Source organism: Dasypus novemcinctus, chromosome 5 (assembly GCF_030445035.2).
Source record: "Dasypus novemcinctus isolate mDasNov1 chromosome 5, mDasNov1.1.hap2, whole genome shotgun sequence".
NCBI lineage: Eukaryota > Metazoa > Chordata > Mammalia > Cingulata > Dasypodidae > Dasypus > Dasypus novemcinctus.
In genome coordinates, this window is record NC_080677.1 from 13,235,573 (window position 1) to 13,258,683 (window position 23,111).

A 23,111-nucleotide genomic window follows, 5' to 3' on the forward strand; every position below is an offset into this window, starting at 1 on the left:
AAGAATATATTTTTAAAAAACCAGCAGCAGTAATGGATGTTTTGAATATGCAGTAAGTAGAACATAAGCAGTGAATGCTTTCATGTATTATTTTCTGTTGTGCCATTTTGAGAATACTTTTGTGAATCCTAAAAAAAGAAAGCTTATGTTTGTTTCTGATCTGTTCCTCTGAATGTGATACCCTTTAATTGTATTAAAGTCAACAATTTTAAGTCTACTTGATAAAATCAATTTAGGGCTTTTGATTCAACCACATCAGTAAGACATGACACGGGTTAAGTCCCCACTCCCTTGGTAGGCCTATATAAATGGACACTCATTCAAGGAAACACACAAGATGAGAGAGAGCTCTGTCATGTTTCATCCCTGGGAAGAGAAGAGCCGTGGGAAGAGAAGAGCCGTTCACTTGATAGTTTGCCTCTGAAAAGAACAGAGCTGAGTAGCTGTGAAGGCCCAGAAAGAAAGAGCCCTATGCCAGAGACTGATACAGGAAGCCCTCAGAGACAAGACACAGATTGCCTGCCATCTTGCTTCAACACAAGGTAGCTGACTTTGGTGAGAAAATACAATTTATGGAAAGTCTTTGAGTTGGACTCTTTAGGGCCTTGAAACTGTAAGTTTCTACCCCAAATAAATACTTCATAAAAGCCAAAAGATTGCTTATATTTTGAATCAACACACATTTTGCTGACTAATGCACGTAATCTTCACAGCAACCCTATGTCACAGAAATATTATTATTTTACAGATGACGAAACCAAGAGGGGTTAAGTAATTTGATACAGGTAAGTAGCAGAGCAGGGGTTCAAATTTTAAAAATCTGAATCCAGTCCTGGTACTATTAACCATTACACCATTCTCTCTCCATCAGAGTCGATCCTCTGCTTGGAAATTTTGTACATTCAGGGAGTATTAGCAAAGCAAGGAGAGCCAATGTTTCCTTTAATTTTAAATTGTCAGCAAAATATGTTGCATGACAATATATTAAGATTTAAATAAACAATATTAAGACAATAAATCTTAAAAAAAAAAAAAAAAGTCCCTGGAGGCTGGCTTATAGAGGGATCCCCCAATTGTTTGGCATTAACTGGGAGGAAAAAATCATGTATGGCAGGGACAGGGGCTCCTAGTAATATTTTGGCTGAACTATGGAGTGTGCTAAAGGGATGATTTATGCTTTCTTTGGTAATGAGTTCGTGGTCCAGGTTTTTAGTTAGTGTCCTCTTTACCAGTGCTATTAATTCACATACAAGTGTTAACATTACAAAAACCTCTCTGATTATCTAATACTTAATCAAAGGCCAATCTAATGTCAAATTCCATTTTTAGCAAATGTTACCTGACTTTGATTAAGCAGGCCTAATATTTATTATCTAATAGGAATGCGAAATACTGGAGTTGTAGACATCCATAATTAGGTGTCAATGATTTTTGACTGTTGGGTAACAGCAATGGTTTCTGCAGCCATTCAAGGAAATATCAAATGGGTTGCAAATACCAATATTATAGGTTTGCGGGTGGCATGTCATAAATAGTTTGGCTGGGGTGGGGGGAAGATTGATTAACATTTACATAACTGCAAAGGCCTAGGGGGGTCAGAATACCTGTTTGTGACTTGGTAGTGGAAGAGCAAAGTGGTACGAATTAGCACGCTTGTTTGTTGGATAGAAGACAGGTTGTCTCATATCAGCCTTCCCCAATTTTGAGGAGTTTAGGGTTTGTATGGATTCAAACAGGGAAGGTTGAGAGGTTACCATCTCAACAGTAAGTATACTCAAGTGCGAGCCTGGGTTTCAAACAGCCATAAACAAATGTGAGCCAGGTCTAGCCAGTCTCCTTAACTTCAGGTTTTAGCTTTTGGCTATTCTAGAATAAACTGGAAAATAAGAAGAAAAAAGCACCTATAGAACGAATCAGTATCATAACCACTTCTTACTTCTTAACCCTCCATTAAAGTTAGGAAATCCATATTCAAGAGCAGAATCCTCGGAAACATGAAGACGAGACAGGCTGCCTTGAAATACAGAAAAGGACGACGGGAAAGCTTGTCAAATTTCGTTTGTGTTGTAGCCTCCCCAAAGGTGTGGGATTAAAAGGAAAAAGAGTTTGAGCAGCAGTGAAACGTAAACAATGAAAATCCTTGGCGGCCGGTGACGTCATCAGCACGGCGCCGGAAGACGGCAGCTGAGAAAACCTAGAGATGAGCGAATAAAGGACGACGTCTGCTTGCTGAGAATGCGGGAGTAGTCCAAACTGGAGGAGGATTCCAAAGCAGAACTGGGGAGAGAAAGGTCAGGTAGGAAGCTCCCGTCGGCAGCGGCCGCCCTCCCCCTCCCCGGGGTCCGAGGCCGCGCAGCCCGGGGCCCTCGCAGCGCAGACTTCAGGGGAACCACCAAGTGAGCTCGATCCCGCTCGTACAGGCCAGGACCCGAGTCCGCGGGTTCCACGGCGGAACAAGCCACGGAGGAGCGCCGGGAACCAGGCTGGGGTGGGGCGGGAGAGACCGCGCAGGAAGGCTGCGGCCGAGCGGCTCCCTCCCTCAGTGCAGTTACTGACGTGGCGGCTTTCTGAGCGCGAAGTGGACTTTCCCGGAGGGACCCAGCTTCCTGGACCGGTCCCGCCTGGCCTCCTGGGCAGGATAACCTAGCAGGGAAGAAACCTGAGGCAGACAGCCTCCCGGAGAAAAGAGCAGGAAGGGGAGTTAAACCAATCCAGCTGTAAGCCTGGAGCATCCTAGAATTGAAAAGTGGAAGGAAAGTGGGGCACTGGGTGAGGGAGAGAATTTAAAAGAATCGGAGGAGCTGGGAGAAATTCTGCACAAAAACAGACATCAAGATGTCCAGAGAAGGAAGAGAGGAAAGGAATCTGGCATGTAATGACAGAATTTTTTTTGGGTTTTAGGTTCTGGGTGATGAGCACGTACAAGGGACAGGAACTTAGTTAAGCTTCAGTTTTCTGATTCAGGCTTAATGTATGAGGGACTTAATTTATTTAGCAAATCCCCTCATAGTGATCTGGCTCTCAGCCATTGAGGGATGTGATCAAATGTAAGGTGTTGGGCACCATTTTCAGTTACTGCCTAAGGTCTTGGGGTAATACTTGCAGGTTGTTTTCATGTTGGATCAAAGTGATCATGATTGTTTCAGTTTTTCCTTGATCATCATTTTTACATCATTCCAGACATTGAAAAAAAATTTGCTGGTTCACAAGAGGCTGGCGACACACTTTCAAATATCCTGAGTGAAAACAGTGCACAAGGTATTCTATAATGAGTACTGTAAGTGATAATAAGCCAGAATGCCCATGTCTTAGTATGCTCCCAAGCCCTGGCTCCCCTGATTCAAAACACCTGAAATCAAAGTGATCAAATTAGGGCCCTGAGGAAGGCCTTAGCTGCTAAAGCCATGTGGCTTACTTAATTATTTCATGAAATTGTGTCTCAACTTCCCCAGTAATGTTTACCAGAGTACAATAGATGGTGTTGGCAATGTCCCAAATGCCCCCTTGTTTAGCTAATGAGCAATCAAGTTCTGTAATAGTAATCAAGTTTAGCTAATGAATCTAATGACTGTTGCTGTGCAGCTATAGCTCTAGCAGTAGATTCAGTAATTCCTCCAATGCAAGTGATAGATTTCTAATCAAGCATTCATCTGTGTTAACACCACGCCAAGGTAACAACAATGTGCCAAAAGAGAGAAATCCAGAACCAGAAACTCCTCAGGAAAATCCAATTTTGCCTGAATATGTAGATGAGGGATGTACCCCAGTGAGAAGTTTAAGATTATAAACTCCTCAGGGGCCAGTAATGGGACCAAATGCACATTGCCCAGAATCCAGCTATGAAGGCAATTTAGTGCACAGGGACATACCTAATGAAAACCTCCACAAATAAAATATAGCCTGGCAGAACCATGTATCTCCAGCCAAGGGATGTTGTTTATAGAAGACTGTCATTTATCTTTAGTCACCAAGGGTCTGTGGTTTGGGAGTACAAAAAAGGAGGTGGCCAAAATCTTACATCTGAAAGTGGATGTGTTTTATATGGTCTTGTAGTTTGTGGCAGCATGTGGACTATTAGGGGAAGGTCTCCAAGCTCTTCTGTGATATCTGCATTATGCTCTAGACCAGTTTTGTCTATAGTGAGGTTACAGCTATAAAACAATTTAAAGTGAAGTAAAGAGGATCTTAGGTTTAATATTCATAGTTAATATGAAATCAGTGGTGCAATTTGATCCAAAGAGACTGAAGCATTTGGGACAAGAAAAATATTGGGTATGGGTAGAACAATGGGGTCCCCTGCATTGTGCAGAGATTGGAGTTTATGATGCCAAACCCAACATTTTGTGAGGTTATCTTCCTTTGAAATCGTCTACCTCACTTCCTGGCTAGTTTAATTTTTAAGTCTCTAGAGTTAAAACAAGTCTGGAACTCTGGTAGGACCTCTTTTGATTGAGAGAGGTGAGCCCACAGTTCAGTACCCTGTGATTTAGTTGCAGAGTCAGAACATAGGAACACTTGGTACAGTCCTTTTTTTTGGTCATAGAGATTTTTTTTCTTTATTATTAAAGAAGCTTTAGATCACAAATGTTATAAAAAAAATATAGGGGATTCTCATATACCCTACCCCATCCTCCTCCCACACTTCCACTATTAACAACATCTTTCATTGGTGTGGTATATTTGTTACAATTAATGACCATATACTGAAGCATTGCTACCAACCATGGTGTATAGTTTATATTCTGGTTTACACTTTGCACCACACAATTTCATAGGTTTTGACAAAACGTATAATTGCTTGTTTTCCTCATTATAATAAATGCTGAACAACTCCAATGTCCCCAAAATGCCCCATGTTACCTATTCTTCCCTCCCCCTCCCCTTAGAACCACTAGTGACCACTACCTTTACATCAATGTTACAAGATCTTCTAATACTAGAATAATAAGTCTACTTTAGTCCATAGTTGCATTCCCCCCATGTTTGTTCATTCCTCAATCTTGAGGATTTTGTGATGGTGATGCCCTTCTGTTTCTGAATGAGAGGGAGCTTATATCCCATGGGGTAATGAATGGAACTGTCTTGCTTGCAGTTGTAGATGCTCTCTGTTTTTTGGATGGGCATTGTCCATCACCATCCTTTTGTTAGTTTTCCTGTGTGAGTCTGATGAACTGGAGAGTATGTGTTGGCTGCAACTCTGCTGAGATTCAGGACTCAGCTGGCCTATGAACAACTGGAAGTTTTAAGTCTCTGGAACACCTAATGGGTATAGTACTAGTTGTCAGTTCAAATAAAAGGGGCAGAAGAATCAAGGTAAGAAAATTATTAATGAGTCTAACTCTTATTCTCTGGGGAGATGGGTTATAATATATTTCAAAGTAAGGCCCACCAACAGAGTGCCAATTTCCTGCTATTGTCTTCCCTGCCTAAAGTGTTACCTCTGGAGCCCTCAGGAGCACCCCGTTCTTGAGGACTGTTTACTGTGGCAGTCATTGAGAGCCTTCTGAGATTAGCATATGTGTTACCTCTGGAATGACCTCTCAACTCACTTTGAAATCTCTTAGCCATAAAAACTCATTTGCATTTAATATTTCCCCCTTTTGGTCAAGGTCTTTATCCAAATGCATCACTAGTTGGTGCTTGGTAATAATTGGTAGGATCCTTTTTAATGAGGTTCTAGGACTGTCTCTCATTGGTGTCATTTCCAGTAGACCCAGTCTCCTGGTTCCACATTATAATTAGTGGAGTGTCTGTCATGTAGATCAGGAAAGGTGTCCTGTATTGTTGGAGATAATCTTTAGCATAAAGTGTGAAGTATTTGGAAATTGCGTCATGTCATGTTGTGACAATTAGTGATCAGCTATCAGTTTTATTCAGAGAACATAGGTATGGCAGTAACAATTTCATATGGCAAACGTGTTTCCTCAAAGGAATGTTACGAATGATCAGGGCAGAAGGTAAAATTTTGGGCCATGAAGGACAGTTTCTGCAGTTAATTTAGAGAGGTATATTTTAATCTATATTCTTAACTGATTTAGTAGTTGCTGAGTTCTCATGAAAATCTGTGTGGGCATTTAAAAAAAAAAATTCAGGGAAGCGGTCTTGGCCCAGTGGCTAGGGCATCCGTGCACCACATGGGAGGTCTGCGGTTCAAACCCGGGGCCTCCTTGACCCATGTGGAGCTGGCCCATGCGCAGTGCTGATGCGTGCAAGGAGTACTGTGCCACACAGGGTGTTCCCCGCTTAGGGGAGCCCCACGCGCAAGGAGTGCACCCCATAAGGAGAGCTGCCCAGTGTGAAAGAAAGTGCAGCCTGCCCAAGAATGGTGCTGCACACACGTAGAGCTGACAACAAGATGATGCAACAAAAAGAGACAGATTCCTGTTCCACTGACAACAGCAGAAGCGGACAAATAAGAACAGTCAGCAAATAGACACAGAGAATAGACAACTGGGGCAGGGGGAGGGGAGAGAAATAAATAAATAAATCTTTTAAAAAAAGAAAATTCAGGCTCAGTTCTTTTGGTGTGAGCCTCTATCTTAATGATGGCAACCATAGCTGGAGTAAAATGGCAGAGTGAGAAACTGTCTTTGTTTCTATAGCAGGCTAAAATCATGGATTGCACCAAAAGCATATCTGTTAATCATTATAGATGTTAACAGATTTTCCTTCAGACAGTAAGCAGGCTCAGGTGCAACTGTAGAGGTCATCCTGTTAGGAGAAAATTGTGGAAGGCTGCCTCATTCAATCAGTTCATAGTGAGTGGTAATCACATAACCGGATTGGAATTTACTGTCAGAATTTCTATCATAAAAATGATGAACAAATAGAACAACTTCTGGGTTGGTTACAGGAGTATATATGAAATAATTGTGAAGTTACCAATTTATAGTCATGGGGTTCTCCCTCATTAGTTGAGGTAGCAAAGTAGTAGGGTAAAGAACATTGCAGCACTTCAGGTGATGATTAGCTGAAAATAGAAGGATCTTATTAGTATTCCATTTTGTGGAGGTAAAATGTTTGGTTTTAACATTTAACATGTGCCCGGGCTTTAACAAATTTGGTAGCTTGTAGCTTTTATACAGTTTGGGAAGCACAGGCAACTGCATCAAGTTGCATACTAAAAGAGATAATAGGTTTGGAATTTCCTGTGTTCTTGACTTACCATTCCTGAGTCAGTGCCTCCAATCATTTCCTATTATCAAGAAGATCAGATTGATTAAACTTCGTGAAAAATTATGTTTTCATAAAAAATATAATATTCAGTAAGAGTTCTCCAACTCTGGAGGGATCAGGCATGATCCCATGAATTTTTTATGACTTAAGGGAAAAGAGAACAACCAATCTAATGTCCACATAGAAGAGGTGGCATTGGAATGGGAAAAGTGGACATAGTGGACGAAGGGTATGGGGAAAGACAGGAAGAGATGAGAGGTGGAGGCGTCTTTGGGACATGGAGCTGCCCTGGATGGTACTTCAGAGGCAATCACCGGACATTGTAAATCCTCACAGGGCCCACTGGATGGAATGGAGGAGAGTATGGGCTATGATGTGAACCAATGTATATGAGGTGCAGAGGTGCCCAAAGATGTACTTACCAAATCCAATGGATGTGTCATGATGATGGGAACGAGTGTTGTTGGGGGGGTGAGAGGGGGGGTGGGGGGATGGGGTTGAATGGGACCTCACATATATATTTTTAATGTAATATTATTACAAAGTCAATTAAAAAAATAATTAAAAAAAAAAAGGGAAAAGAGCAGGGGATTCCTTTTATCTGGAAAAGAGGACAATAAAACATTAGCGATAGTCTAAGGAAAACTATAACCATTGTTTACCAGGTTATTTAGTCCTACATAATTAATCCTTGCTTCACTTGCTCTTGTGTTAGCAATCTCATGAACCCAGCAGCTTCTTCACTCGGATTCTAGAAATCTTGACTCAGTCCAGTGGTATGCTTTCAAACTTATTGAATCAATGCCGTTAGAAGCTGGTGCCTCAGAGAATATGGTAGTATAGTCCTTTCCAAAGGTCTCTGAGGTAATTCTTTTTGTTTAAGATGCAACACACTGGCCTGTAACTGATTGCAGGTGTTTTCAGTGGAGCATCAGAATAAAAACCATCTGTAGATGACAAAAAAACTTAAATGCCCATGGTTAGCATATTGCTATTTTACAAAAGTGAATGATTTGATGAGAGTTCATGAAACATTATTTTAAGAGTAACTGAACTCTTGAACAGTAATACTATTGTCCAATATCAGGCTATCATAAGTACTTGGACATCTCATGGGCAGTGAGGATATTGACAAATCTCTTAAGACTTTATATAACTTCTGAAATGTTTACATTAACATTTTCCCTGTAAAATTAACAGAAGATTAGAAAATCCTTTTCAATTTGATAACACTTCCCATATAACTGATAACTTATCAAATAAACCTAACTAGTTTTAGCACTTTCTTTTTACAAGGCAAAAGAACAAATTCTTTGTCATTTTCCAGGGGCTCCCTTGAAAATCCCAACAACAGTTTGAGTTCAAAATGACATCATTTAGGGTTCTATTGTGGAAAGGCAGCATGCCAAAATCTATCAGGATTTAATATTTTGTCAAATAGGATCATGGATTACTGTGAAACATTATTTAGTTCCCTACTTAACCAGAGTGACAATAAAATATTTTAAATCTGAAGAGGGAGGTAGCTTAGCTGTTAAATATGCATAATTATTTCAAAAGTAAGAATACTTGTTCTCTAAAATAATAAAGGATGATAAAGTCAATATAATGCACAGATTATTTTGATGATGCAGAATGCTTCCCTTTTAAGCAAGTTACTCAGATGGTTAAGAAAAAATCTTTTATAACTTCTTCTTAAGAACAGACCAATAATCCAAGAAAATAATTGTTTTAAAAGTGAGAAAACCAAATTCTAGATTTGTATGAAAATACTGTCTGATAAGAAAACTCTTAAAACTCATATAAACCCATCAAATCTTAGCCAATCTTGACCATGATAAATAAAACTCCTTTTCTGTAAACCAACAGCTTTGTGTATCCATTCACAATTTTCCTACAACTTCCTGTTTCTCATCCTACAACAATCAGTTATTTTACTTTAAGGCAAAACTACTTTGCTCTACCTTAACAAAACCCAACTTGTATACCTTACATATTTAAATTATCAAGATCTTGGAAACCATCCTCAAGTTAACATCTTTCAAAATGCAATTATTCTTTAAATAAGAATTTACTTTTTAAAAATCATTTTAAAGATCTTGTACATATAATGCTAGATTATTTGACCAGTAATCTTTTATATATTTAGGAAGAACCTACCCAAGTGAATGAAATTATTTGCTTATTTTGTATTATATTGATAATTTCAAAGACCTATCTATTTTTATTTGACTAATATTATTAAATCAGCCCTATTTGCCAAAGGCTTATCTGAATAATGTGAACTTTAATTTTCTTCAAAACATTTGGATCTAGTTTCTATGAATATGCTTTTTGTCACTGGAAACATCAAACATTTGGTTTCTTTGACTTCTGGAATGTTAGGAGTATTAATTTGTATACAAGTGCTTATTTCTCTTTAACCCAGTTAATTTGGTACTACCATTCAGAGGTAGGAAAATATCATATATCAAACAGAGAGGCATAAACAAAGAGCTTATACCTTCAATTTGAAAACTTTTCAATCCTTGAAAGAACACTCTTATATTAACTATAGTCTATCATCTACAAAAAGTTCATTGTGTTATTTAGTCCTATGTTTTTTCTTTTATTGTTTACAATAGTAACATATATAATCTGACATTTCCTCTTTTAACCACGGATCACCTATATAATTCAGTGCTGTAAATTACACTCACAATATTTGCTAGTATCACCACTGTCCATTTCCAAAACTGTAAAATCTACCTGAACAGAAATTCTGTACAAATTAAACATCAATACCCCATTTGCTAAAGCTATCCCAGGGTAGACTATAATCTAGATTATAACTCAATGGATTTACTTACTATAATAACTTCATCTCAAGCTCATACAATATTTGTCATTTTGTATCTGGCTTATGTCGCTCAGCATAATGTCAATGTTTATCATGTTGTTCCATGCATTAGGACTTTATTCTTTTATCCCTTTTTTTCAGCTGAATAATGTTCCATTATTATTATGCCATCATATAATGATGTATATACCATAGTTTGTTTATCCATTCATTGACTGATGGACACTAGGGTTGCTTCCATCTTTTGACGAATTTGACAAATTGTGGCAAATGGCTCTATGAACATCAGTGTGCAAATATTCATTTGAGACCCAACTTTTAATTATTCTGGTTATGTACTTAGTAGCGAGATTGCTGGTTCATGTAGTAGTTCTTTACTTAGTTTCTGAGAAACTGCCAAACTGTCTTCCACAGTGACTGCACCATTTTACTTTCCCACCAGTAATGAATGAGTGTTTCTGTTTCTCCACATCCTCACCAACACTTGTAGTTTTCTGCTTTTTTATTCTTCTTTTAAATAGTAACCATACTAGTGGGTGTGAAATGATAACTCATTGTGGTTTTGATTTGCATTTTGCTAATAGTCAGTGATGTTGAGCATCTTTTTATGTACTTTTTAGCCATTTGTTCTCTTTGGAAAAATGTCTATTTAAGTCTTTGCCTATGTTTTAATTAGGTTGTTTGTCTTTTTCTAGGACTTCTTTATATTCTGGATATTAAACCCTTAATGGGTATGTGGTAGTCAAATATTTTCTCCCATTGAGTAGGTTGTCTTCTCCCTGTCATAACAGTGTCCTTTGTGCAAAATTTTTTTAGTTTTGAGGAAGTCCTATTTATCTGTATTTTCTTTCATCATTTGTGCTTTCATTGTAAAGCCTAAGAAATCATTGCATAACACAATATTTTGAACATGATTCCCTACATTTTCTTCTGGGAATTTAGTAATTTTGGCTCCTATATTTAAGTCTTTTATCTATTTTGAGTTAAATTTTGTATATGGTATGAGTTAAGAGTCCTCTTTCATTCTTTTGCATATCAACTTCCACTTCTCCCAGCACCATTAGTCAAAGGTATTATTCTTGCCTAACTGAGTGGACTTGGCATCCTTGTAAAAATTAATTGTCCAAAGATATCAGGGTCTATTTCTGAACTCTCAATTTGATTACATTATCCTGTGCCAATACTATATTTTTAAACACGGTAGCTTTGCAATATGTTTAAAAGCCAGGAAGTGTGAGTCCTCCACCTTCATTATGTTCTTTCGAAATGCTTTTGGATATTTGGGGCCCCTTACCTTTCCAGTTAAATTTGATCATTGGCTTTTGCATTTCTACAAAGTAGGCTGTTGGAATTTTGATTGGGATTACATTGAAACTGGAAATTATTTTGCATACAATTGCCATCTTAACAATACTTAGTCGCCAATCCATGAATACCTAATGTCCTTCCATTTATTTAGGTCTTTGATTTCTTTTAGCAATTTTTGTAGTTTTCTGCCTACAGGTCCTTTACATCCTTGTTTAACTTTCTTCTTAGATATTTAATTCTTTTAGTGGCTATTGTAAATGGATTTTTCCCTTAAATTCCTCCTCAGATTGCCCATTTTAAGTGCATAGAAACGTTACTTATTTTTTGCATGTTGATCTTATATACTGCCACTTCTTTGCTGAATTCAGTTACTAGTCAAGTCATTTTATTGCAGTTTTTTGGGGGGACTTTATTTGCAGTCAGGCCATTTGTAAATAGTGAAACTTTTCTCTTCCTTTCCAATTTGGCTGCCTTTATTTCTTTTTCTTGCCTAAGCAGAGTGTCTAGAACTTCCAGTACAACAGTGTTGACAGTGGGCATCTTTATCTTGTTCCTGGTCCTAGAGGGAATCCTTTCAGTCTTTCATTGTTGAGTATGATGTTATCTGTGGGTTTTTCATATATGTCCTTTATCATATGGAGGAAGTTTCCTTCTATTTCTGTTTTTCTAAGTGTTTTTATTGGGAAAGGGTGCTGCATTTTGTCAAATGCCCTTTCTGCATCAATCGAGATAATCATGTTGTTTTTACCCCTACATTCTACTAATGTGGTGTGCTATGTTAATTGATTTTCTTATGTTGAACCACTATTGCATACCTGGGATAAAATCCACTGGATTATGGCATATCATTCTTTAAAGGAGGAAATAGAAAGCTTGAATAATATGAAAAAAGAACTAGACTTAACATTTACAGAGCATTACACCCCAAAACAGCAGTATATACATTCTTCTCAAATGTGTATGGATCTTTCTCCAGTACAGATTATATGTTGGGATGTAACTCAGATCTAAATAAAGCACTTTCTCTGATCATAATGGAATAAAATTGGAAATTAATAACAGGCAAAAAAGGAGAATTCACAAATATATGGAGATTAAACAGTACATTCTTAACTAATCAGTGTGTCAAGAAGAAATTGCAAGAGAAATCAGTAAATGAAAGTAAGCATACAATATATAAAATCATGGGATACAGCAAAGGCAGTGCTGAGTGGAAAATTTATTGCCTCAGTGCTAATATTAAAAATGAATAGCTGAAATCAAATGGCCTAATGGCACACCTGGAAGAACTAGAAAAAGAACAGCCAACCAGTTCCAAAGCAAGCAAAAGGTAAGAAATAATAAAGATTAGAGCAGAAATAATGAAATGGAGGATAAAAAGCAATAGAGAGAATCAACACAATTAAAAGTTGTTCCCTCAAGAAGACCAACAATATCAGTAAACTCTTAGCTAGATTAACTCTTAACTAGAAAAAAAGAGAAAATGCAAATAAATAAAATCAGAAATAAGAGGGGGACATTTCTGACCCAGCAGAAAGAAAAGAGATCATAAGAGAAAACTATGAACAAATGTATGCCAATAAACATGACAACATTGATGAAATGGACAAATTCCTAGAAAATTCATAAACAACCCACACTGACCCTAGAAGAAATAGAAGACCTCAAAAACCAATCAGAAGTAAAGAGATTGAAAACGGTCATCAAAAACCTCCCCAAAATAAAGTGTCCAGGACCAGATTGCTTCACAGGTGAATTCTACCAATCATTTAAAGTAGATTTAATGCCAGTCTTGCTCAAATTCTTCCAAAAACTTGAACAGGAAGGAATGCTATCAAATTCATTCTGTGAAGCCAGCATCACCCTAATACCAAAGCCAAATAAAAATATCACATAAAAAGAAAATTACAGGCGAATTCCTCTAAAGAATATAGATGCAAAAATCCTCAACAAAATACTTGCTAACTGAATTAAAAAATACATTAAAAAATTATACAACCAAGTAGGCTTTATACCAGGTATGTGAGGGTGGTTCAACATATGAAAAGCAGTGTAATACATCACAGTAATAAATTGGAGAAGAAAAATCATATGATCCTCTTGATTAATGCAGAAAAGGCATTTGACGAAATACAGCGTTCTTCCTTGAGAAAAACACTCCAAAAGATAGGAATAGAAGAAACTTTATCAAAACAGTGCATATATGAAAAATACATAGCTAACATTGTACTCAATGGTGAAAGACTGAAAGCTTTCTTGCTACGATGAGGAACAAACAAGGATGCCCACAGTCACCACTATTATTCAGTATTTTGCTAGAAGTTCTAGCTAGAGCAATTATAGAAGAAAAATAAAAGGCACGCAAGTAGTAAAGGAAGAAATAAAACTTTTGTTATTAGCCACTGATAAGGTCCTATACTTAGAAAATCCTGAAAAATCCACAATAAAACTACTAGATTATTTCAGCAAAGTTGCAGGATACAATATCAATATGCAAAAATCAATAGTGTTCTGTATACTACTAATGAGCAATCTTAGGAGGAAGTCAGAAAAAATTCCATTTATAATAGCTACTAAAAGAATAAAATATTTAGGAATAAACTTAACCAGGGACATACAGGGCCAGTATTCAGAAGAGGATAAAGGATAAAAGAAACGAAGGGTGATCTAAATAATTGGAAGGATCTTCCGTGTTCATGGATGGGAAGACTATCATTAAGATATCAATTCTATCCAACTGATCTACAGAGTCAAGACAATCCCAATAAAAATTCCAACAGTTCCCAGTGTGAATTGCTGGTCCCAGTTGCAGAGGAAATGGTGTAGCTACTGTGCACATACTGGAAGCATGTAGGTCTGTGCCAGTCTATCTAGTGATAACCTGAAAGACTCTGAACACAGACACTTATCACAGGCTTGTCATCCCAGAACTTGCCCTGTATCTAATGGCATTTCCGAGAGTTCTGTAACAGAAAATCTTAGAATAACACTCAAATTGCAGTGTGGGCTAAGATTTGCAGGCTGTGGTACATGCAGTGCAGTTCTAGGTATGTTAAGAAACTGTTTCTAGGAAAAGGGTAAGTTCAGATCAGTGCAAACAGGGGAATTCCTAGAGATATGCATGTTATCTCAGGACAAGGCCACATGTGCAGAAAAGTCTGTGGAGCACCACAGCCTTTTTCCTTGGGCTCTTCCCTAAAAATACTTTTAAGACAGCTAGCTTTGAAGGAGAGCACATGGCCGAGGTCGTTCTGCAAAGGTTGATGAGGATATCTTTGTCGTTTCCCTTTTCTCTCTCTCTTTTTTTAGTTGGGCCAGTAAAAGAAAATTTACTTGGGAAATGGGGGAAAGAACAGAGCTTACTGAGAAATGAGAAAGAAAGATGGAAATACGCACCAAGATTAAATGTGGGCCCATCTAGGCACAGAGAGAGCATCCCTTTTCTCTTTATTTCTTTCTTTGCTCCTGTTATTCAAGGAAATCTCTGTCATAATACTAGCTGGATACAAGCTTAAGAAGCAGATATCCTCAGTGTATAAATTTCATAGATAAAACATTAAAATATCAAAATATCTAGGCTGCAACAAAGTATTATAAAACATACAAAAAAATAAGAAATGATGGTTCAGGGAAAGGAACAGATTAAAACAATAGAAACCAACAATTAGGAGAACCAGTCCTGGGACACACCAAATGAAGACTTTTAATCAGTAGTCCTAAATATGCTTAAGGAGCTGAAGGAAGATGTGGATGAAGAAATAAAGGAAATTAGGAAAATGATACATGAACACAAATAGAATGTTGATAAAGAATTAGATCATGAAAAGAAACCAAACAGAACAGGAAAACCATAATAGAGATTAAAAATTCCCTAGAAGGTTTCAGCAGCAGATTGGAGCTGTCAGAAAAATTAATTAGTGAACTTGAAGATAAGACAATGGAAATTACTGTGTTTGAAGAAAAGAAGTTTAGTAATAGTGAAGAGAGTGTGAGATCTGTGTTACACCATCAAGAATGCCAATATATACACTGCGGGAGTCCCAGAAGGAAAAGAAAGGGTGCAAGGGGTAGAAAGAATATTCAAAGAAATAAAGGTTGAAAACTTACAAAATTTAACAAAAGTCATGTATATATACAGGCAAGATGCTTAACAAACTCCTAACAGGATAAATCCAAATAGACTAACAAGACATATGATAATCAAACTGTTAAATGGCACTGGTAAAGAGTGAATTCTGAAAGCCACAAGAGAGAAGCAACATGTCATGTGCAAAGGAGGCTCAATGAAACTAAGTGTTGATTTCTCACAGGAAATCATGGAAATTATAAAGCAGTAGGGTGACATTTAACGTGCTGAAGGCAAAATGTTGCCAACCAAGAATTCTTTTTCCAGCACACTTCCTTTTAAAAATGAGGGATAGGGAAGTGGATGTAGCTCAGTGGTTGAGGATTGCTTTCCATGTATGAGATCCTGGGTTCAATCCCCAGTACCTCCTTTAAAAAATGAGGGACAGATTAAGAGATCAAAGTGGATTTGGGGAAGATGGCAGAGTAGGAATTCAGGAATCACTCACCAAAACAGCTAGTAAATCTGCAGGAACTGACTGAGTCAACTATTTTGAAACTTAGAAATCTAGTAGTACACTGGACAGCATCAAGGGAAAAGCAGAAGGAGGTTGGTAAATTAGGACAAATACCAATAAATTGCTGTTGTCACACAGTATTATTGGTGCCCATTCCCCACACTTGCTACCCTGAAGTGGGCTCCAGACTCTGGCATAGCTTGCTGGTGCCAGAAAGGGACCTAAAAATCTACTTATCAATATCTGAAATTGGCATGGACTGAATTCTGTCCACAGCTTTCGATTAGTGAACTCAGATGACTGGGGGCCATCTCTGAAAGCAGGTAGCCATTGTTGAAACCCACCCAGGACAAAGACAGCAGAGGAGACTTAAAGACAGTATGCATTCTCAGGGCTTTGGATGGCAGAAAAAGGGCTGCATTTGTTGGGTAGGACAAGAGAACACACCTTTCTGAAGCTGTGGAAGAAGCTTCTGGCATACTTCCTTGCCCCACCCTCATCCCCTCTCCAGGGTGCTCCTTTTGTGGGAGCTTTACCACCAGCAGTGATACAGGAAAAGAAGTCTTGTCTTCTTGTAAATAGAAAGAATTTTCAAACTCTTGTACATAGGGGAACCACTAATCCTCTAGCAAGCACAAGCCCAAGAACAAGAAACAGTCTTAGAAAAGTTAATGAGTTCTCTATACACTTTGCCCTTGCCTTGGGCAGATATTCCTGAGAGGAGGGTTGACATTCAAGAAAACCTTTGTCGGGAAACGGACTTTGGCCCAGTGGTTAGGGCGTCCGTCTACCATATGGGAGGTCCGCGGTTCAAACCCCGGGCCTCCTTGACCCGTGTGGAGCTGGCCATGCGCAGTGCTGATGCGCGCAAGGAGTGCCGTGCCACGCAAGGGTGTCCCCCGCGTGGGGGAGCCCCCACGCACAAGGAGTGCGCCCGTGAGGAAAGCCGCCCAGCGTGAAAAAGAAAGTGCAGCCTGCCCAGGAATGGCGCCGCCCACACTTCCTGTGCCGCTGACGACAACAGAAGCGGACAAAAGAAACAAGACGCAGCAAATAGACACCAAGAACAGACAACCAGGGGAGGGGGGGAAATTAAATAAATAAATAAATCTTTAAAAAAAAAAAAAAAAAAGAAAACCTTTGTCATATACCACTGGTTAAATATCAAGAAGCAGATATCTCATGGAAGAAATCACAGAGTTAATATTTTTAAAATATTAAAAAGTGTAGTGTGCAACAAAAGATTACAAGTAAAGCATGAAATAAAGGCTCATCCAAAGGAAAAGCATACAAATCTGGAAAACAAGTGAAGATCAGACTGTGGATATATTTGACAAAGACTTAAAAAGAAATGATATTCACAACAACCTCAGTGGGCCATATATATCTGTGTGTGTGTGTGTATGTGCATATATGTATATATATGTAAATATGTTTCCACAATATAACCTAGTTATACTCACTTATAAATTCCCTAGTCATGATTTTTCTACTCCTTTTTCAGTTTACCTGTTAAGTATATTTCTCAGAGTCTTAAAATCTTTGGCATGTTCATATGCCAGTAAGTCCTGAAACCCACAGACATGTGGTCAACTTCTACTCTTCAGTTCTTCAGGCCTGCCTTAGACAAATAACAAAATGATAAGGATGGACCACCTCCACTGCAAAAATGAGGTGTATCATCCATGTGCACTTGAGAAGAATGTACAGCCTGCTAATTTGGGGTGCATTGTTCTGTATACGTGTGTCAGGTTCAGCTCATTTATCATGTTCAAGTTCTGTTTCCTTGTATATCTTCAGTCTAGTACTTCTATCAATGTGAGTGACATGTTGAAGTCTCCACCTATTATTGTAGAGACGTCTTCTCCTTTCAGTTTGCCAGAGTTGTCTCATGTATTTTTGGGTCACCCTGGGTAGTTGTATAGATATTTATGATTGTTACTTCTTCCTCCTGGATGTCCCTTTTATCAATATACAATGTAATGGCCTTCTGCATCTCTCATACCTTTTTTACATTTAAAGTCTGTTTTGTCCAACACCAGGATAGCTACCCCTGCTCTCTTTTGGTTACTGTTACTGAATATCTTTTAACAGTCTTTCGTTTTCAGCCTATTTGCATCCTTGGGTCTAAGGTAAGTCTCCAACATAGATAGCATATGGATGGCTCATACTTTTTTATCCATCCTATCAGCCTATGTCTTTTGATTGGTTGTTAATTCAATCAAATGTTAATCCATTAACCCTCCAATTTTATTACAGTTCAGCAACTATATTCTTTGGCTCTCATATGTCATGTCTTTTCTTGTCTGTCTTTTTACCCCCTTGATTTCCTTTTCTAATAGTCTCCTCTTCAACATTCTCCTCTGAGCCTCTCTCTCTCCTGTTTTTTTCTGGCTGCAAAACTTCCTTTATTGTTTCCTGCATTGCCAGATTCATGTTTACAAACTCTCATAGATTATGTTTATCTATGAATATTTTAAACTTACCACCATATTTGAAGGAAAGTTTTGCTGGATACAGAATTGTTGGCTGGCAGTTTTCCTCTGTCAGTATCTTTATTATACCATACCACTGCTTTTTCTCCTCCTTGGTTTGTGTTGGAAAATCTGCAGTGAGTCTTACTAGACTTCTCTTGCATGTGATGTTTTGCTTCTCCCTTGCTACATTCAGAATTTTCTCTTTATCTTTGGCATTTGATATTCTACGTAGTAGGTGTAGGTATAGAGTAGAGAAGGTCTATTTGAGTTTATTCTGATTGGAGTATGCTGTGCTTCTTAAGCATGTATATTGATATCTCCCATGTGAGTTGGGAAATTTCTGGCCATTATTTCCTCAAATACTCATTCTGCCCCTTTTCCATTCTCTTCTCTTTCTGTAAGTCCCATGACATGTATGGTGGTGTACTTCATGCTGTCATTCATCTCCCTGAACCCCTCCTCAGTTTTTAAAAATTAAAATTTTATTGAAGTATATCATTCATACATTGACGTACACAAAAAATATGTGCTAAAAATAAATAAAAAGCTAAAAAAATGTGTAAAAGTTGTGAACTTACAAAACAAACATGCATATCATCATACAGGGGTCCCATACATCATCCCACCACCAACACCTTGCCTTGTGATACTTTTGTTACAAACTATGAAATAGTGCCCTCAAAATATTACAACTAGCTACAGCCCATATCTTACATTTGATGTTTTTCTCCCAACCCACCCAATTATTAACAACCCTGTGTTAGTATTATACATTTATTCTAGTTCATGAGAGAACATTCTGATATTTGTCCCAGCTCAATTTTTCCCTTTAATTTCAGCTGTTCTGTCCTGTACATCACTGATTCTTTCTTCTGTGTTTTCAGATCTGCTCATGTATGCCTTTTAAAAAAATTTTTTTCTCACCTACTGTGTCTTTCATTCCCACAGTCTCTATTGTTCTTCCATTAAAGCTTTCAAATTCTTCTTTGTGCTCACCCAGTGTCCTCTTAATATCTTTTATTTCTTCAGCCATGTTACCCTTCAGCTCCACGATTTGATTTAGGAGATTTGTATTAATATCATTGATCAGTTGTTTCAAATCCTCTGTCTCATCTGGAGCCTTGATTTGTTCCTTTACCTGAGCCATATGTATGTATGTGTATATATACACACACACACACACACAATATTTACATACACTCACATTTAATTAGTTACCTTATGTTTTACATTGTGGTTTATATATGTATATATTATTTCAATTTAATTTTTTAAATTATCTTTTAAAAAAATTAGTAGATCACACAAAGGTTTGTATTTTAGCCTATTGACTTTTATTATACATTTTTGGTGTAAGTTAACATGTCCTATATCCATCATTGCATGATCTTGTGGAACAATTCCATTGTCCCCCAGTTACCCTGCTTCCATCTATTCTATTCCTCTGTTTAAACATTTCTAAAAAATTGAGGAATAGGGAACTCATACACTTTATGAAGACAGTATCACCCTAATACTTAAGCCAAATAGTAATACTACAAGAAAAGAAAAGTACAGACCCATCTAATGAACATAAATGCAAAAACTCCCAACAAAATACTTGTAAATTGAATCCAACAGTGTACTAAAAGAATTATACACCATGATTAAGTGTATTTTATTCTTGTTATGAAATGGTGGTTCAGCACAGAAAAATCAATATAGTTTACGTTAACAAGTCAAAGGGAAAAACTACATGATCATCTTGATTGATGCAGAAAAGGCATTTGACAAAATCCAACATCCTTTCTTGATAAAAACGCTTTGCAAGACAGGAATAGAAGGAAGAGTCCTCAACATGATAATGGGCATATATGAAAAACCCACTGTCAACATACTGAATGGGGAAAGGTTGAAAGCTTTCTGTCTAATATTGGGAGCAACACAAGGATGCCCACTGTTACCACTGTTATTCAGCATTGTGCTAGAAGCTCTAACTAGGGCAATTTAGTGAGAAAAACAACTAAAATTCATCTAAATTAGAAAAGAGGAAGTGAAACTCAGTATTTGCAGATGATGATTGTATATTTAGAAAATCCTGAAAGGTCTATGAGAAAGCTATTAGAGATAGTAAATGAGTTCAGCAAATTTGCAGGTTATAAGACCAACATGCAAAAATCAGTAGTGTTTATATACACTAGAAATGATCAGTCTGGGGAAGAAATAAAGACAGAAATTCCATTTACAGTAGCAAAAAAAAGCCTCATATCTAGTATTAACCAAGAATATAAAGTATCTGTATTCAGAAAATTGCAAAACACTGCTAAAAGAAGTAAAAAACAGATTTAAACAAATGAATGGACATTCTGTTTGCATGAATTGGAAAACTAAATATTGTAAAGATGTCAATTCTACCCAAACTGATTTATATATTCAATTCAATCCCCATAAAAATTCCAACAGCCTATTTACAGAAATAGAAAAGTCATTTACCAAATTTACTTGGGAGGGAAAGGGGACTTGAAATTGTCCTAAAAAAGAAGTCAGAGGACTCATACTTTTTGATCTTGAAGCACCTTATAAAGCCACAGTGGTCAAAACAGCATGGTATTGGCATAAGCATAGATATATTTATCGTTGGAATTAAATTGAGAGTTCAGAAGTAGACCACACCTTATGGTTAACTGATTTTTAATTTTTTAATTTTTTAAACTTTATTTTTAGAGAAATTTCAGATTTACTTTTACAGAAAATTTGCATCAAAGTATACAGAGGTGAGTGGAAGTAGCTCAAGTGGTTGAGTGCCTGCTTCCCATTACAAGGTCATGGATTCCATTCCTGGTACCTCCTAAAAAAAAGTGTGCAGATTTCCCATATAAGCCTCCCCCCCCCACTCACATTAGTTTCCCCTATTGTTGTCTTCTTAAAGTAGTGTGGTACATTTGATACTATTTATGAACCAATATTGAAGCATTGTTACTAAGCAAAGCCTATAGTTTTCATTATGGTTTACACTTTGTGCTGTAAAGTTCTATAGGCCTGGACAAATGCATGATGCAATGTGTCCATCATTGCAGGATTACACAGAAGAATCTCACCATTCCAATTATACCCTGTTCTACCTATTAATCCCCTTTTCCTTTTGAACCCCTGGCAACCAGAACCTTTATATCAATGTTACAAGTTCTTCCATCAACAGAAGGTAACAACCACAATACAAATGAACCTACTTTGGACTGTGGCCACCCTTGCTCCAAGATTGTTCATTCCCCATTCCCAAAGAACTCAGGATGATGTCTGTTCTGACAACCCCAGGCTGAGAGGGACCCAGAAACCACGGGGAAGATGGAAGGAATTATCCTGTCCACAGCTGCAAACACTCCCTGTTTTTAGGTGGCATGGTACCTGTGCATCATCATCATTTTATTGTTTGTCCAGGGAAAACATGAAGAAATGGAGAGTAGGTCCACTATTCTGCCAGGAATCAGGGCTCATCCAGCATTTGAACAGTCCAAAGATATAAGATTCTGAGAAATATACTTAATAGGTATCTTGAAAATTATAGGTTCAAATAAAAGAGTAGAGAAATCATGATGGGATTTATAAATGAGTATAAATAAGTTATATTGAGGATATAGATCATCATTTATTCCCTGATAGGTCCCACCAAAGGGTTATTGATTTCATGCAGCTTTGTGCCTTGCCTCTTGTCCAGATGTCCCTATTGCCCATGGGAGCATTCTTATTTGAGAATTAAGGATGGGGAGCAGACACATGGAGGTAGAGGCTGGGAGATATGTTGCAAGAAGATAGGAGGAGTGTAGAGATTGGCGAGCCAAAGCATAATCTGTGCATAATTTATAACTTGGTTGATTGTTACAGTTTGGGTTTGGATGCAGGTATTGGTGGTGGTGTGATGTAAGTGTAATTAATACTACTGAAATGTGACTGCGAACATGGTTGAAAGGGGATGTTTTGGCCATTCCATGAGTCTAGAAGGAAAGCTAGAGGATAAAATGCATGACAGTATAACTCAGTGAATTCTGGGGTGGTCGAGGATTGCAGCTAAGAAAACAAATATAGGAATGTTCTTTCAGGATGTATATCCAAGATACATCACTAATATACAGTGTTGGTAGTGGGGTGATATTTGGGTAAAAATGCACCTTAAATATCTTTCTGTGGGATATTTATGTGCTTATGTTGTCAGCTGATTTTTGATAAGCCTACCAAGTCCACATTCCTGGGACAGAACAGTTACTTCAACAAATGGTGTTGTGAGAACTGGATATCCATAACCAAAAGAATGAAAGAGGACTCCTATTTCATCCCTATACAAGAATCAACTCAAAATTGATCAAGGACTTAAACTTAAAAACTAGGACCATTAAAATCTAGATTATATAGGGAAACATCTTCAAGATCTCGTGGTAGGTGGGTGCTCTTAAACCTTTACACCCAAAGCATGAGCAAGAAAAGGAAAAAATAAATGGGACCTCCTCAAAATTAAATACTCTTGCACCTCAAAGGACATTGTGAAGAAGGTATAAAGGCAGCCTACTCAATGGGAGGAAATATTCGGAAACCAATATCCAATATTCATTATATAAAAAGAGATCCTACAACTCAACAATAAAAAGACAAATGGCCTGATTAAAAAGTGAGCAAAAACTGGAACAGGGAAGCGGACTTGGCCCAATAGATAGGGCATCCACCTACCACATGGGAGGTCCGCGGTTCAAACCCTGG

The 23,111-nt window shown here is 37.6% G+C and overlaps 1 protein-coding gene across 2 annotated transcripts in view; it reads left to right on the top strand.

Moving 5' to 3' along the window:
• The first annotated feature begins 2,070 nt into the window (after nucleotides 1–2,070).
• LOC111761507 (zinc finger protein 596-like) overlaps nucleotides 2,071–23,111 on the top strand; it is a 49,147-nt gene continuing 28,106 nt past the window's right edge. The window contains exon 1 of one of the 2 annotated variants that reach the window (XM_058296728.2): nucleotides 2,071–2,296. The gene's annotated coding sequence lies outside the window, so the exon portion shown is untranslated. Of the gene's footprint in view, nucleotides 2,297–3,180; nucleotides 3,259–23,111 lie in introns of those variants that run through there. The other variant, XM_058296726.2, reaches the window with a different exon arrangement.